This window comes from Cervus elaphus, chromosome 20 (assembly GCF_910594005.1).
Source record: "Cervus elaphus chromosome 20, mCerEla1.1, whole genome shotgun sequence".
Taxonomy (NCBI): domain Eukaryota; kingdom Metazoa; phylum Chordata; class Mammalia; order Artiodactyla; family Cervidae; genus Cervus; species Cervus elaphus.
In genome coordinates, this window is record NC_057834.1 from 35583583 (window position 1) to 35598604 (window position 15022).

Here is a 15022-nt window from a genome sequence, read left to right on the forward strand (position 1 = left end):
CTCATCTTGCCTTTGGTGAAAAATTCCTTGTTTGCACTGCTCTGTTGAGCTGGTCAATATAATCCAAGGAGGACTTACCTGCTAGTATAGTGGATAAGAATCTGCCTGCCAATGCAGGGAACATGGGTTCGATCCCTGGTCCAGAAAGATTCCACACGCCACAGAGCAACTAACCCTGAGAGCCACAACTACTGGAGCCTGAGACCTGCAACTCCTGAGTCCATGTGCTGCAACTCCTGAGCCCATGGGCCCAGAGCCCGGGTTCTGCAGCAAGAGAAGCTGCCGGGGGAGAAGCCCACACACCACAATGAAAAGTATCCCCCGCATAGCAACAAAGACTCAGCACAGCCAAAAAAGAAAAATAAATAATTTAAAAGAATAAGCCAAGGACAGTGTTAATGTGAATTTTGGAATTTATTGAAAGTGGCTTGAGGACTCATAAAATACTTTGTATATATTTACAATTAGATAGTTTTAATGCATTGAGTAACAGCAGCAATAAGACCCAAAACAACAGAAGAAAAATCACAGAAAGAAAAAAGTTACTTTATAATGTAACTTTATATGACTGAAAATTTAGCAAGTATTTTTAAGGGGATTTTTATAGCTTAGTTAATTAAATTTCCTAGAAATTTTCAACTGCATTTATAAATCTAATGTACTATTTTCTATTTTGTTTCCTAGTCAGTTGTCAGTCTAACAAAGCTTCTCATATATGTAAGTAATCAGAAATCAAATAAATTGTTCTTAAAAGTATGGTGATTATAATGTTCTCCTCAATGATGTTTACAAACAGTAAAATTCTCTTAAAAGTTTCAACTTAAAGCAACAATTCTATTAGACAAAATTTCCCTTAATCATCTAGTGACTTGGCTTATTTACTTGGTCTTCCAGAAGGTCTGACCAAGGAATTAGATGGTTGTGCTATGGTTTCTCTTAATCCAGAGCGTTAGCAAGCTGGGCTGGTCGGACCCTATGCTGCCACTTATCATGCCTGCCCTATGTTCACCCAAAGAAACTTTCCGTTAGAGGTTTGGTGCTCTGACACGCTCTGTTATGACACTGTTGCCCTAACAGTTCCCTGGTTCCCCTGCATTGAGTCCATCTGGCCAGTTGGTTGCTGGTTGTATTCTACTAGGTATTCTTATAAATTCAGACATAAGGTTTATGCTCTTGATGAGTTTGGCTGTTCTGTGGATTCTGTTCTTTATGATATAAAACAGAAAAATGATAGCTTATATAGATTATTAAATGAAGAGAAAAATTAGAACCACAATGAAAAAACACACGTGAGTCCTCACTTTAAGATTATCAGATTAAACCCATGGAACATTAGGAAAAAGGTGCTGTCTTCAAGAAAATATGCAAGTTATTTGTAGTATTTGAAACTGTTTCCTAAGATTATAATGAAAATATTTTCTTAATTAGAAAACATTTAGAGAATTAGGTCTTAAACACATACTAAAACTCAAATAAAAACTGATTTTTTTCCTAATCACCCCCAATTCAAAATCATTTACTTATTACACATTTAAAAAATTGAAACCTCATAGCTAAGTTATTAGGCATTCAGTATCCATATTATCTTTTTACATATTATAAATATTTCAAACATAAAATATTTAAAGATCATTTCTCAACATAGTAGAGAAATATTAATAATATGTTTTTGAACTTTACCACATCAATTCTTACTTCTTTTTTTACTTGAATAAAGCCCTTTAAAGAAACAATTTAACATTTTGATATAATTGGGAGTAAATAAATATTAGGAATTTGATTAATTGCCATCACAGAAACCTAAGTGATGATGGCTTAAAAATGTTAGAAATTTGTTTTTCTTTCATCTAAAAGCAAAGATTAAGTCTTTTCAAAGAGATTCACATAGATTTAATTGAATCATGCAGAGTTCTTTCCACTTCAAGTTCTAACCTTCACTCATGATATTATCTTCCTCCTGTTGAATTTGACATTAAATTTTTTTCCATGTTTTGGGTTCCTTCTGGCTTTCTTTTCTGTCATGCTTAGCACAAAGATTTCACCCTAACAGTTGCCTCAAGGTTATAGCAACAATGTTCCCATTTGAAGTAGGCACAAAGAAGAACAGAAAGCCTTCCCTGCTGAGTCAGCCCCTTCCTCTCTGAGTTTTCCCAGAAGCACAACCCAACAACTTCTGCCTGCATACCATTGCCCAAAATGCAGTCATATGACTACCTTTATCTGCAAAGGGAGTGGATGCAGAATCTGGATGATCATCTGGTCACATTATTGCCTTCTGTTGTTACTCAATAAGGAGAGAGTGACTCTTTGGTGAGCGTCCCGCAGTCTCTGCCACACCCTGTCAATCACCTTGGCTTTATGGAGCAGGTGAACTGAAATGGCATGTGGAACAAAGATTTTGGTTGAGGTGTGGGGTCTTGAGCTGCAGACCTCTAGGTTAAATTTTCTCAAAACCATGAAAAATAAGTCAAACCTCGTTTTGCACACTCCATGCCAATAAATGTTTCAAATCTATGCCTTATAAATGGGATAGTCTTGTAGCTCACAGTCCTTGAATTTATCCTGACAAAATTTCAAGTCTAATTTGAACTTATGCTCACCCCTCAGCCACTGGTTCCCCATCAGATCTCTTTGCCATTAGATTGGATTCAACTAATTTCATTCCAAGTTCTCTTCCTATTTTTAACTGGCAGGAATACAATCTTAATTGATATTTGCATAGCAATGATTATAATCAGCATATCTTACTTGTCAGCTTCTGGACTTAAAGCCACAGCTACTAGGGTCTTTCTAAGGTAAAGAGGAGACTTGAAAGCACACAAAGGTGAGATACAGAAAAAAGCTCTAGAAGGTAAGACAAGAGGCAAGAGAAGTAAGGTGATTGGAAAAGGCAGTTTGGAGAGAGATTAGGAAACTGGAGATCTAGGAAAAATAAAAAAATTTGGGGGGTAGGCAGATGCTGTGATTAATGCACTTTGTGGAGAGACATTTCTTTTTTTTTTTTTTTTTTTTTTGGAGAGACATTTCTAAAAGGGAACTTTGAAAAGTTTTACTGTGTGTTATATGTTGTAATATCCATCATGTCTTATCACTCCCGACTCTTGCCACCTCCTTAAGAGTGTGTATAAAGGTCTGTATTATTGTTTAATATTTTGGAGGGTTAAATTTCCACATTTTTTGAAAGTGCCGAATTGCCAAAATGGATGTTGAGAGATAATAAAGACCCAGTTTATTGGGGTTCACTAGTGTCATGACTTGTAGTACCCAACATCTGTTCTAAGAGTTTAGTGAGGACACAATTGTGGGGTAGATTCCATAAATCTCCAGATAAGTTATGGGAAATCTAATACTTGTCAGGGAATGTTTGATGGGAGGATTCCTACGTGCTGTCTCTCATGAGTCCTTTGTCCCTCTTCAAGCGGAACAGCATGCTGCTCCCAGGGACTGAGGTCATTGTGTGAGGCAAGCATGAGTCTCCTTTAGTAAACATTCTCCTTACGACAAAACAGCTTAGTCTCCTTCCCCTTTCTTGAGATATGGATTGCCTCCTGACCTTGTGACTAACATTAGCCCTTGTTCCCTTGGTAACAGTTGCTGTACATTTGGTTTTCTGATCTCTATCATTCCCGAAAGAAGTTTCTTCTACTGCAGCCTATATATACTCATAGAAAAATCATTAAAGCACCTTTGCTCCATCAGAGCTTAGGTCCCCAGGTCTTTTTTGTCTCTCTCTCTCTCTCTCTTTCACTTTCTTATTGTCGACTCCACACCACAAGGTTCTGGTCCATTAAAGGACCCCAACAAATACTCATGGCTGATTCATGCCCAGAGATCTAGGCATTGGTAATATGATAGAAATTCTCTATTTTACCAAAACATGGAAGTAGGTTAAAGATGACTGGGTGGACATCAAGAAACAAAAAGTCCCTGTCAACAAACATTTACTGAACATGTATTTTATTTGAGATGTTATTCTATACACAGAACAAGAATGAACAAGATAGAGTTTCTTCTCCTAAAGAGCCTGAGGTGGAACACCAAGTCTCCTTCCAGGGCTGTTTTTAAGACAAAGAAGTAAGGATATGGAATGTTGCTCTCAGACTTACAGAAGTATGGACACCTTAAGAGAAGCCGACAAGGAGAGGGATGATCTTGTCTGTAGGCCAGATGCATGACCAGACGTCTGCATGGATAGAAAGGAACGTCTGAGGACCAGATATCCAACATATGCCTTTCTTCAGTGTGTCCCCCACACTGCTGATCCTGAAATTACTCTTAGAGATAAGTAGAAAGGGGAAATATTGGATTGAGTGAGAAAATCCTGATAGATCTGAAATTAATCTGAGTTGGCAAAATTCAGACTATTTATTTGGCTGGTAATAGGCAGAATGGTGATTAGGGATAGAAATTAAATCATAGAAAAATATGAGAAAACTACCATTGCCATACATCTTAGGTTGTGGTTTATTCTAATTTTATTCCAGTTACAATCTAATTGAACAGATTAGAAATCACTTTGGTGTCAGTATGTTTTAAGGTAATTAAGATTAGCATTTGGATTGGCATCAAAATATATTCTAAAAGATATTAATGACCAGGATCATTAGAAAGTTTCCCACATGATTTTGAATTAAGTAAGTCTTAATATTAAAATAAACTCACTTTTATGTTGCTGACAATTTAAGGATTACTCCAGATGTAAGAATGGAGTTTGAGTTATTCAGCGAGATTCAAATAAGCTCTAGCAATAGAGTGAGGATTACATTTTAGGGGAGTTTTAGAGATAGAGTTATAACCAAGTGTAGTGTAGGAAATGTCAATTATATCCTTGCTTTAGAACTGATATCTTGAGATTTGAGTATATATGAGATGGTTGGATGGCATCACCGGCTCAATGGACATGAACTTGAGTAAGCTCCAGGAGTTGGTGATGGACAGGGAAGCCTGGCGCGCTGCAGTCAATGGGGTTGCAAAGAGTTGGACACAACTGAGCGACTGAACTGGACTGAACTGAGTCTATGTGAAACACTTGCCCCCAATTTAAGAGTAGGAATGATGAGTGAGTGCCAGGTTTGAGCGCCATCAGGGTTTGAATCAAGAGAAAAAGAGTCTAGGACTTTCCTGGTGGCACAGTGGATAAGAATTCGCCTGCCAATGTGGGTGATATGGGTTCAGTTCCTGGCCTAGGAAGATTCCACGTGCCTTGGAGCAGCTAAATCCATGTGCCACAACTACTCAGGCCTGCACACTTTAGGGCCTGTGAGCCGCAACCAGTGAGCCGCTATGCTGAAACTACTGACGTCCACAGACCTAGAGCCTGTGCTCCACAGTAAAAGAAGCCACCACAGTGAGAAGCCCAGGTGTTGTAACTAGAGAGTAGCCTCCACTTGCTGCAACTAGAGAAAGACTGCACGCAGCAACGAAGACCCAGCACAGCCAAAAATAAGAAAATAAAATAAATATCTAGATGCCCATCAGCAGATGAATAGATAAGGAAGCTGTGGTACATATACACCATGGAATATTACTCAGCCGTTAAAAAGAATTCATTTGAATCAGTTCTAATGAGATGGATGAAACTGGAGCCCATTATACAGAGTGAACTAAGCCAGAAAGATAAAGATCATTACAGCATACTAACACATATATATGGAATTTAGAAAGATGGTAACGATAACCCTATATGCAAAACAGAAAAAGAGACACAGAAGTACAGAACAGACTTTTGAACTCTGTGGGAGAAGGTGAGGGTGGGATGTTTCGAAAGAACAGCATGTATATTATCTATGGTGAAACAGATCACCAGCCCAGGTGGGATGCATGAGACAAGTGCTCGGGCCTGGTGCACTGGGAAGACCCAGAGGAATCGGGTGGAGAGTGAGGTGGGAGGGGGGATCGGGATGGGGAATACGTGTAACTCTATGGCTGATTCATATCAATGCATGACAAAACCCACTGCAATGTTGTGAAGTAATTAGCCTCCAACTAATAAAAAAAAATAAATAAATAAAACTCAACATTCAGAAAACTAAAAAAAAAGAAAAGAAAATAAATAAAAATTAAATATAGCAGTGTGTACATAAAAAAAGTAAAAAAGTACAGATGCAGATGTTTACTTTATTTTCTTCTTAAGGATGTTAAAAAGCAGGGTGTCACGTAAGTAAATACCCAGTAAGTTGGAATCAAGTCGAGAGAGCAACTCAAGTTGCCTACTATGGGTTCAGGCTTAGAAGATCAGGAAATGCACTGATAAGAAAATGCAAAAAGAAACAAGTCATGGGACAAAGGACCTCAGTAAGAAAGAGTTGGAGGAAAGGAAGAAGTTTCAGGAACTGGAAACTGTGTCAGAGGTTTGAGTGGTGGCATTTAATATTTTAGAGGAGAAGCAGTTCTGAGGAGTGACAAGGCTCAAAGCATTAAGACTGGAAGAGAGAAAAGGGGGAAGTTTCAGGAGATAAGGAGTTTAGGGAACTGAGGTGAAGTTATCAGTAAGAGGCTTATCCAGATGGGGGAGATGGGATGAGATTCAGGGGTTGGGGAAGCCAAAGCTGGGCAGAGATAGACAGTTGTCTGGAGAATGTTGATATCTGACACATATCAGAGGCTGTAAGGTACTCTTTGAAGGTACTCCAATGAAGGATGAGCTTCAGTTAATGTTTGTTTGGCATCAAAGTGGACCTTCCTGCACTTGCCTCGGCCTTTTTGAGTAGATCCCAAAGTTCCAGTCTACAGGGACTCACCCTGGCCCTTACTTGGGATGAGATGATGTTATTTTTCCCAATTAACTTTTTTTACTTAGTTATTTTATTGCTTTTCTGCCAGTAACCTAAAAGAGATGGGAGTCTTACAGTCTCCACAGCACCCTTCCTTTCACCAGAATTTCTATGGACTGTTACTTAGCTGTGGACTTTATGAACAAAGAGAACCATCTGGATTGCTCACCATTACATTCTCAGCGTTTGGTGTGCAACTGGTTGTAGTATCAGTAGTTAAATGAGTGAACGGATGATTGTATTGGCTGCCAAAACCCATCACTGAGCCTTTAGACTCACCAAAAATTCCATCTTTTGACTGTACTCCTTGTGCATATTGTCTTGCGTGGGCTGAAGGATAGTGGCTGTAGGATTTCCAAGAGGGGTAACTAGCAGAAAATACATGCTCTGTCAATCTGGGCTTTGCATAGTCAAAGGGAGATCTAAAGAGCTAATAGGATAGCAGGTCATTCAGGAGAATCATGGGCATAGTTATGGAATACAGGGATATCTCATTTCATAGTGCTTCCCTTTACTGCACTTTGTAGATGCTGCACTTGTTACAAATTGCAGGTCTGTGGAAACCCTGAGTGGAGCAAGACTAGCCATACCATTTTTCCAACAGCATTTGCTCACTTCAGTTTCTGTGTCACATTTTGGTAATTCTCATAATATTTCAAGATTTTCAACTGTTAGTATATTTGTTGTGATCTGTGATCAGTGGTTTTTGATGTTACTATTAAAGCTGTTTTAGGGTTCCCATATAAGACTGTGAACATCCAATGAATGTTGTGTGTATTCTGACTGATCCACCGACCAATGTTCCCCCCATCTCTTTTCCTCTTTTTTGGCCTCGCTATTCCTTGAGACACACAACATTGAAATTAGGTAATTTAATAACCTTACAATGTTGTCAGTTGTTCAAGTGAAAGGAAGAGTCTTATATCTCTCAGTTTAATCTTAATCTTTAGTCTTATATCTCTCAGAAATGAGGAAAGTATGTCTAAAGCCAAGGAAAGCATGTCTAAAACGAAGAAAGGCTGAAAACTAGGCTTTTTGTGCAGAAGTTAGCAGGGTTGTGAATGCAGAAGAAAGCTTGTTAAAGAAAAAAGTGTTACTCTAGTGAACACACAAATGATAAGGAAGTGAAACATATTCTCCATATTACTGCTGATACAGAGAGAGTTTCAGTGGTCTGGCAGAACATCAAACCAGCTACAATATTCCCTTAAACCAAAGCCTAATCCAGAGCAAGGCCCTAACTGTATTCAATTCCATCAGGCTGAGAGAGGTGAGAAAGCTGCAGACACTGTCTGAAAGCTGGCAGAAGTTGGTTCATTAGGTTTAAGAAAAGAAGCCATCTCAATAACATCAAGTATTATGTTATCCAGAAGATCTAGCTAAAATAATTAATGAAGGTAGCTACATTAAACAACAGATTTTTTTTGAATGTTAAAAAAATTACCATATTTTAAAAATTGAAGTTTAGTTGATTTACAGTATTATGGGGATATAGGTTTTTGTTGTTTATCTGTTTTATGTATAGTAGTGTGTATCTGTTAATCCCCAAATCCTAATTTATCCCTTCCCCTGCCCCACTATTCCATTTGGTAACCATAGTTTGCTTTCTGTGAGCCTATGTCTGTTTTGCAAATAAGTTTATTTGTATCATTTTTTTTAGGTTCCAAACATCATAATATACGATATCAATCATACATTTGTCCTTTTCTGTCTGACTTACTTCACTTAGTATGATAATCTCTAGATCCATCCATACTGCAAATAGCATTATTTCATTCTTTTTTTGGTTGAGAAATATTCCATTTTATACACACACACACACACACACACACACACACACACACACACACACAGACATACAGACAGAGACAGAGAGAGAAAAGACATGTATACCATATCTTCTTTATCATTTCATCTGTTGATGGGCATTTAGGTTGCATCCATGTTTTAGCTATTGTAAATAGTGCTGCTATGAACTTTGGGGTGCAGGTTTCTTTTTGAATTAGTCTTATCCAGATACATGCCCAGAGTGGGATTGCTGGATCATGTACTCTTGAGGTTAGTTGTGTCCAACTCTTTGTGACTCCCTGGACTGTAGCCCGGCAGGCTTCTCTGTTCAGGGGATTTCCCAGGTAAGAATACTGGGGTGAGTTGCCATTTTCCTCTCCAGGGGATATTCCTGACTCAGGGATCAAACCAAATCTCCTGCTTGGCAGGCAGGAGATTCTTTACCACCGAGCCACCAGGGAAGCTCCTTCTCCCTCCTTTTTAAGCACAGTTAGTGGATCATATGGTAACTTTATTTTTAGTCAAACAACAGATTTTTGATCTAGGTGAAACAGCCTTATATTAAAAGAAGATGCCATCAAGGAATTTCATAACTAGAGAGGAGAAGTCAATGCCTGGCTTCAGAACATCAAAGAACAGGTTGACTCTCTTGTTAGAGGCTAATGTAACAGGTGATTTTAAATTGAAACAAGTGCTCATTTACCATTCCAAAATCCTAGGGTCTTTAAGAATTGTGATGAATCCATTCTTATGTTCTGTAAATAAAACAACAAAACCTGAATGATGGCATATCTGTTTACAACATGGTTTACTGACTATTTTAAGTCCACTGTTGAGACTTATTGTTCAGAAAAAAAAGAGTCGTTTCCAAACATTATTGCATGTTGGCAATACACCTGGTCAATCAAGAGCTCTCATGGAAATGTACCTTAAGATTAACATTGTTTTCATGCCTGCTAATACAACATCCATTCTGATGGATTTAGGAGTAATTTTTACTTTCAAGTCTTATTCTTTAAGAAATACATTTTGGAAAGCTATAACTGTCATAGATAGTTATTCCTTTTATGGATCTTGGCAAAGTAAATTGAAAACATTCTGGAAAGAATTCATCATTCTAAATACTATTGAAACATTCATGATTCAAAGGAGGAGGTCACAGTATCAACGCTAGTAGGAGTTTGGAAGAAGCTGATTCCAACTTTCAAGGATGACTTAGAGGAATGCAAGACCTCTGCAGAGGAAGTAACTGTAGATATGATAGAAAGAGCAAGAGAACTAGAATTGGAAGTGGAGCCTGAAGATGTGACTGAACTGCCACAATCTCATGATAAAAGATGAGGTGGCTGCTTATTGGTGAACAAAGAAAGTGGTATCTTGAGATAATATCTATTCCTACTAAAATTCTGTGAAGATTGTTGGAATGACAACACAGGATTTAGAATATCACACAAACTTAATTGATAAAGCAGTGATAGTATCTCCAATTTTGAATGAAGTTCTGTTGTGAGTAAAATGCTATCGAACAGTATTGTGTGCTACAGAGAAGCTGTTTGTGAAGTCAGTCAATTGGGACAACTTCATTGTTGTCTTATTTTAAGAAATTTCCACAACCTCTGCAACCTTCAGCAATCACCATCCTGATCAGTTAGCACCATCATCGAAGGAAGATCCTCCACCAGCAACAAGATTATGACTTGCTTAAGTCACAAATTAGGTATTTTAAATTAAAGTCTGTACATTTTAAAGACATAATGCTATTGTACACTTAATAGACTAAATTGTAGTATAAATATAACTCTTAGATGCACTAGAAAGCTAAAAATTCCTGTGACTTGCTTTATTGCAATGTCTGTTTATAGCAGTGTCTGGAGCCAAACCAACAGTATCTCTGAGGTATGCCTGTAGATCAGTTGGTCAGGAAGACTCATTCCAGTCACTTTTGCTGAGACAAGGATTTTCAATGTGCACCTGTGTTACACAGGGTTGCCTTTAGAGCTGGGAGGTACTGAACCCACAAGATAAGTCACTGGGGTGTGCTTCCTGGATGAGAGAAGGTGAAGACTGACATTCTGAGAGGACTGTCAGAATGACTGGCGCTCTCTCAGGCTGCCTTTCCATAGTAGTTGATCTACCAATTAGGATCCTGGTGGGACTGGCTGTGTACACCTGTGCCGCTGTGCTGTGCCTCGTTGCTCAGTTGTGTCCTATCCTTTGTGACCCCAGGCTTCTCTGTCCATGGGATTCTCCAGGCAAGAATACTGGAGTGGGTTGCCATGCCTTCCTCCAGGGTATCTTCCCAACCTAGAGTCGAACCCATGTCTCCTGCATCACAGGCAGATTATTTACCATTTGAGCCACCAAGGAAGCCCAAGAATACTGGAGTGGTTAGCCTATCCCTTCTCCAGGGGATCTTCCTGATCCAGGAATTGAACTGGAGTCCCCTGCATTGTAGGCAGACTCTTTACCAGCTGAGCTATCAGGGAAGCCCATGTACATCTGTAAACACCTGTAAATTTAATAACACCATTGATTCCTTCTGTTGCCCTCATTTGTTTACCTGCTTCCCTTCCCCCTTGTGACCAGGATGAAGAGGAGCTCAAAATAAGGAAGATCCAGGACTTGGGGTGCAGGGAATGTTAGCACAGTCTTCAGGTACTTAAAAAAATACTATTTTGTGGTACTCCTGAGGGGATAACAAGACTTATATATGGACACCTCCTGAAAGCATTTATTTTTAACTCATCATGAGAAAAATCTGAAGACAAAGTAAGTTGTTTCAGAGGACCTATAATTGCAGGTATTTTTTCATATGGCATCTTAATAGATTCCATTATTTATGGTTAGATAATTATTATTTTCTTGTTACCAAGTCTCAAAATTGCAAAAACATTCTAAAAATGGTCAGGAAAAAGATCCTAAGGCTTTCTTAAAATATCAGCATTGCCTCTGTCAGGCTGAGGGCCCTTGTGCACGCTAAGGCATGGGCAGGACACCTGAGCTGTGGCCTCCCTCAGGACATGACAGTCTTAATGGCCTCTCACTCCCCAGGTACCTGAAGTGAGAAATCCAAGAGAGAGGAGAATGGGTGATGGCAGCCAGAAGAGTAGAGGGCACAGGCCGGAAACCCAGTGAACTTGACTCTCCTGTGTGCATCCTTCCTGGCTGTCCATGTGCTGCTGGTAGAAGACTAACTCTGGCTGTTTTTATGGCCTTGGTGTGCTGTCTGCCTAGGGTACTTAAACCTGCTTTTCTGGACTTTCCTGGAACTGTACTTACAAAAGGGAATCACAGTGCAGAGGCTAAGAAGGTATGCTCTGGAGGCAAGTGGACTTTGTTACAATTCCACCTAAGTCACTTACTTAAAAGCCATGTGATCTTGATCAAGATATTTTGGCCTTTTGGAAATAGTTGTTTTTCCTTCTTTCATTGAAGTATAGTGGCTCTAACATATAAGTTACAGGTGTACAATATGTTGATTCACAATTTTTAAAGGTTATAGTCCATTTATAGTTATTATAAAACATTTACTATATTCCCCATGTTGTACAGTATGTTCTTGTAGCTTATTTTATACCTAAGGGTTTTTACCTCTTAATCCCCTACACCTATATTGTTCCTCTGCCCTCCCCTGTCCCCAGTGGTAATCAATAATTTGTTATCTGTAATTGAGTCTGCTTCTTTTTTTGTTATATTCACTACTTTGTTGTACTTTCAGATTCCACATGTGATATTATACAGTATTTGTCTTTCTCTGTCTGACTAGTTTCACTTAGCACCGTGCCCTCCAAATCTATTCACGTTGCTGCAAATGGCTGCATTTTGTTCCTTTTCATGACTGAGTAATGTTCTGTTGTATAGATATACCACATCTTTTTCACCCATTCATTTGTCAATGGACACAGTTGTTTCCATGTCTTGGTAATTGTAAACAATTCTGCTATGAATATTGGGGTGTGTGCATTTTTTCAAATTAGTGTTTTTCATTTTTTTTTTTTTGGTATATACCAAGGAGTGGAATTGCTGAATCATATGATAATTCTATTTTTAGTTTTTTTTGGGAAACTCCATACTGTTTTCCTTAGTGGTTGTACCAGTTTGCATTCTCACCAACAGTGTTTGAGGGTTCTCTTTTCTTCATATCCTTGCTAACATTTGTTATCTGTGTTCTTTTTGATGATAGTTGTTCTGATAGGTGTGAGGTGATATTTCATTGTGTTTTTGATTTATATTTCCCTCATGATTAGTGATATTGATTGTCTTTTTATATACTTGTTTGTCTTTTGCATATCTTTGGAGAAATGTGTATTCAAGTCTTTAGCCCATATTTTGATTGGGTTATTAGATTTTGTTTTTTACTACTAAATTGTAGGACACTCATATATTTTGGAGATAATCCCTTATCAAATATATGGTTTGCAAATTTTCTCTGTCATTCCAGACATTGCTTTTAAATTTGGTTGATTGTTTTCTTTGCTGTACTGAAGTTTTCCAGTTTGAGGTAGTTCCATTTATTTATTTTTTGATTTTGTTGCTTGTGCTTTTGGTGTCATACCCTTGAAATCATTACCAAGACAAATGGCATGAAGATTTTCCCCTGTGTTTTCCTTTAGGGGTTTTACAGTTTTGGGTGTTTAAATCTTTTAACTCATTTTGAGTTTATAAGCATCCAATTCATCTCTCTCTTTTTCTTTCTATCTTTCTGTCTTTTTTTTTTTTTTAAATGTGGATATTCAATTTTCAGAACATCATTTATTGAAAGGCCTCTCCTTTCCCCATTGTGCATTTTTGGCATCCTCATTGAAATCAGTTGACTGTATACATGTGGACTTACTTCTGGACTCTCTATGCTGTTCCATTGATCTACATGTCTGTCTTTATGGAAGTACTATGCTGTTATACTGACTATAGCTTTGTAATATATTTTTCAATTAGGGTGTGTGATGCCTCCAGTTTTATTCTTCTTTCTCAAAATTGCTTTGGCTATTTGTGCTTTTTTTGTGTTCCCACATGAAATTCAGAATTGTTTCTTCCTAATTCTTTTTCTGAAAAATGCCATTGGAATTTTGCTAGTGATTGCATTGAATCTGTAGATCATCTTGAGTAGTAAGGACATTTTAACTCTATTGTCTTTCAGTTCATGAACATGATGAGATATATTTCCATTTGTTTATGTCTTAATTTATTTCACCAATACTTTGTAGCTTTCTGTAGACAAGTTTTTCACCTTTTAAAAGTTTAATTCCATGTGTTTTATTTTTTTTGTTGCATTTTAAGTTGGATTGTTTTCCTAATTGCATTTTCAGGCAGTTTATTCTTAGAGTATAGAAATGCAACTGATTTTTGTATGTTGACTTTGTGTACTACAACTGTGCTGAATTGGTGTATTAGTTTTAACATGTATGTTGATCACTGCTATATCTTCAGCGTCCACAGCAGTACTTCTGGACATTTCAGTCAGTTCAGTCACTCAGTCATGTCCGACTCTTTGTGACCCCATGAATCGCAGCATGCCAGGCCTCCCTGTCCATCACCAACTCCCGGAGTTTACTCAAACTCATGTCCATTGAGTCGGTGATGCCATTCAGCCATCTCATCCTCTGTCATCCCCTTCTCCTTCTGCCCTCAATCCCTCCCAGCATCAGGGTCTTTTCCAATGAATCAACTCTTCACATGAGGTGGCCAAAGTATTGGAGTTTCAGCTTCAGCATCAGTCCTTCCAATGAACACCCAGGACTGATTTCCTTTAGGATGGACTGGTTGGATCTCCTTGCAGTCCAAGAGACTCTCAAGAGTCTTCTTCAACACCACAGTTCAAAAGTATCAGTTTTTTGGCACTCAGCTTTCTTCATAGTCCAACTCTCACATCCATACATGACCACTGGAAAAACCATAGCCTTGACTAGATGGACCTTTGTTGGCAAAGTAATGTCTCTGCTATTAAATATGCTATCTAGCTTGGTCATAACTTTCCTTCCAAGGAGTAAGAGTCTTTTAATTTCATGACTGCAATCACCATCTGCAGTGATTTTGGAGCCCCAAAAAATAAAGTCTGACACTGTTTCCACTGTTTCCCCATCTATTTCCCATGAAGTGAGGGGACCAGATGCCATGATCTTAGTTTTCTGAATGTTAAGCTTTGAGCCAACTTTTTCACTCTCCTCTTTCACATTCATCAAGAGGCTTTTTAGTTCCTCTTCACTTTCTGCCATAAGGGTGGTGTCATCTGCATATTTGAGGTTATTGATATTTCTCCTGGCAATCTTAATTCCAGCTTGTGCTTCTTCCAGCCCAGTGTTTCTCATGATGTACTCTGCACGTAAGTTAAACAAGCAGGGTGACAATATACAGCCTGATGTACTCCTTTTCCTATTTGGAACCAGTCTGTTGGTACATGTCCAGATGTAACTGTTGCTTCCTGACCTGTATATAGGTTTCCCAAGGGGTGAGTCAGGTGGTCT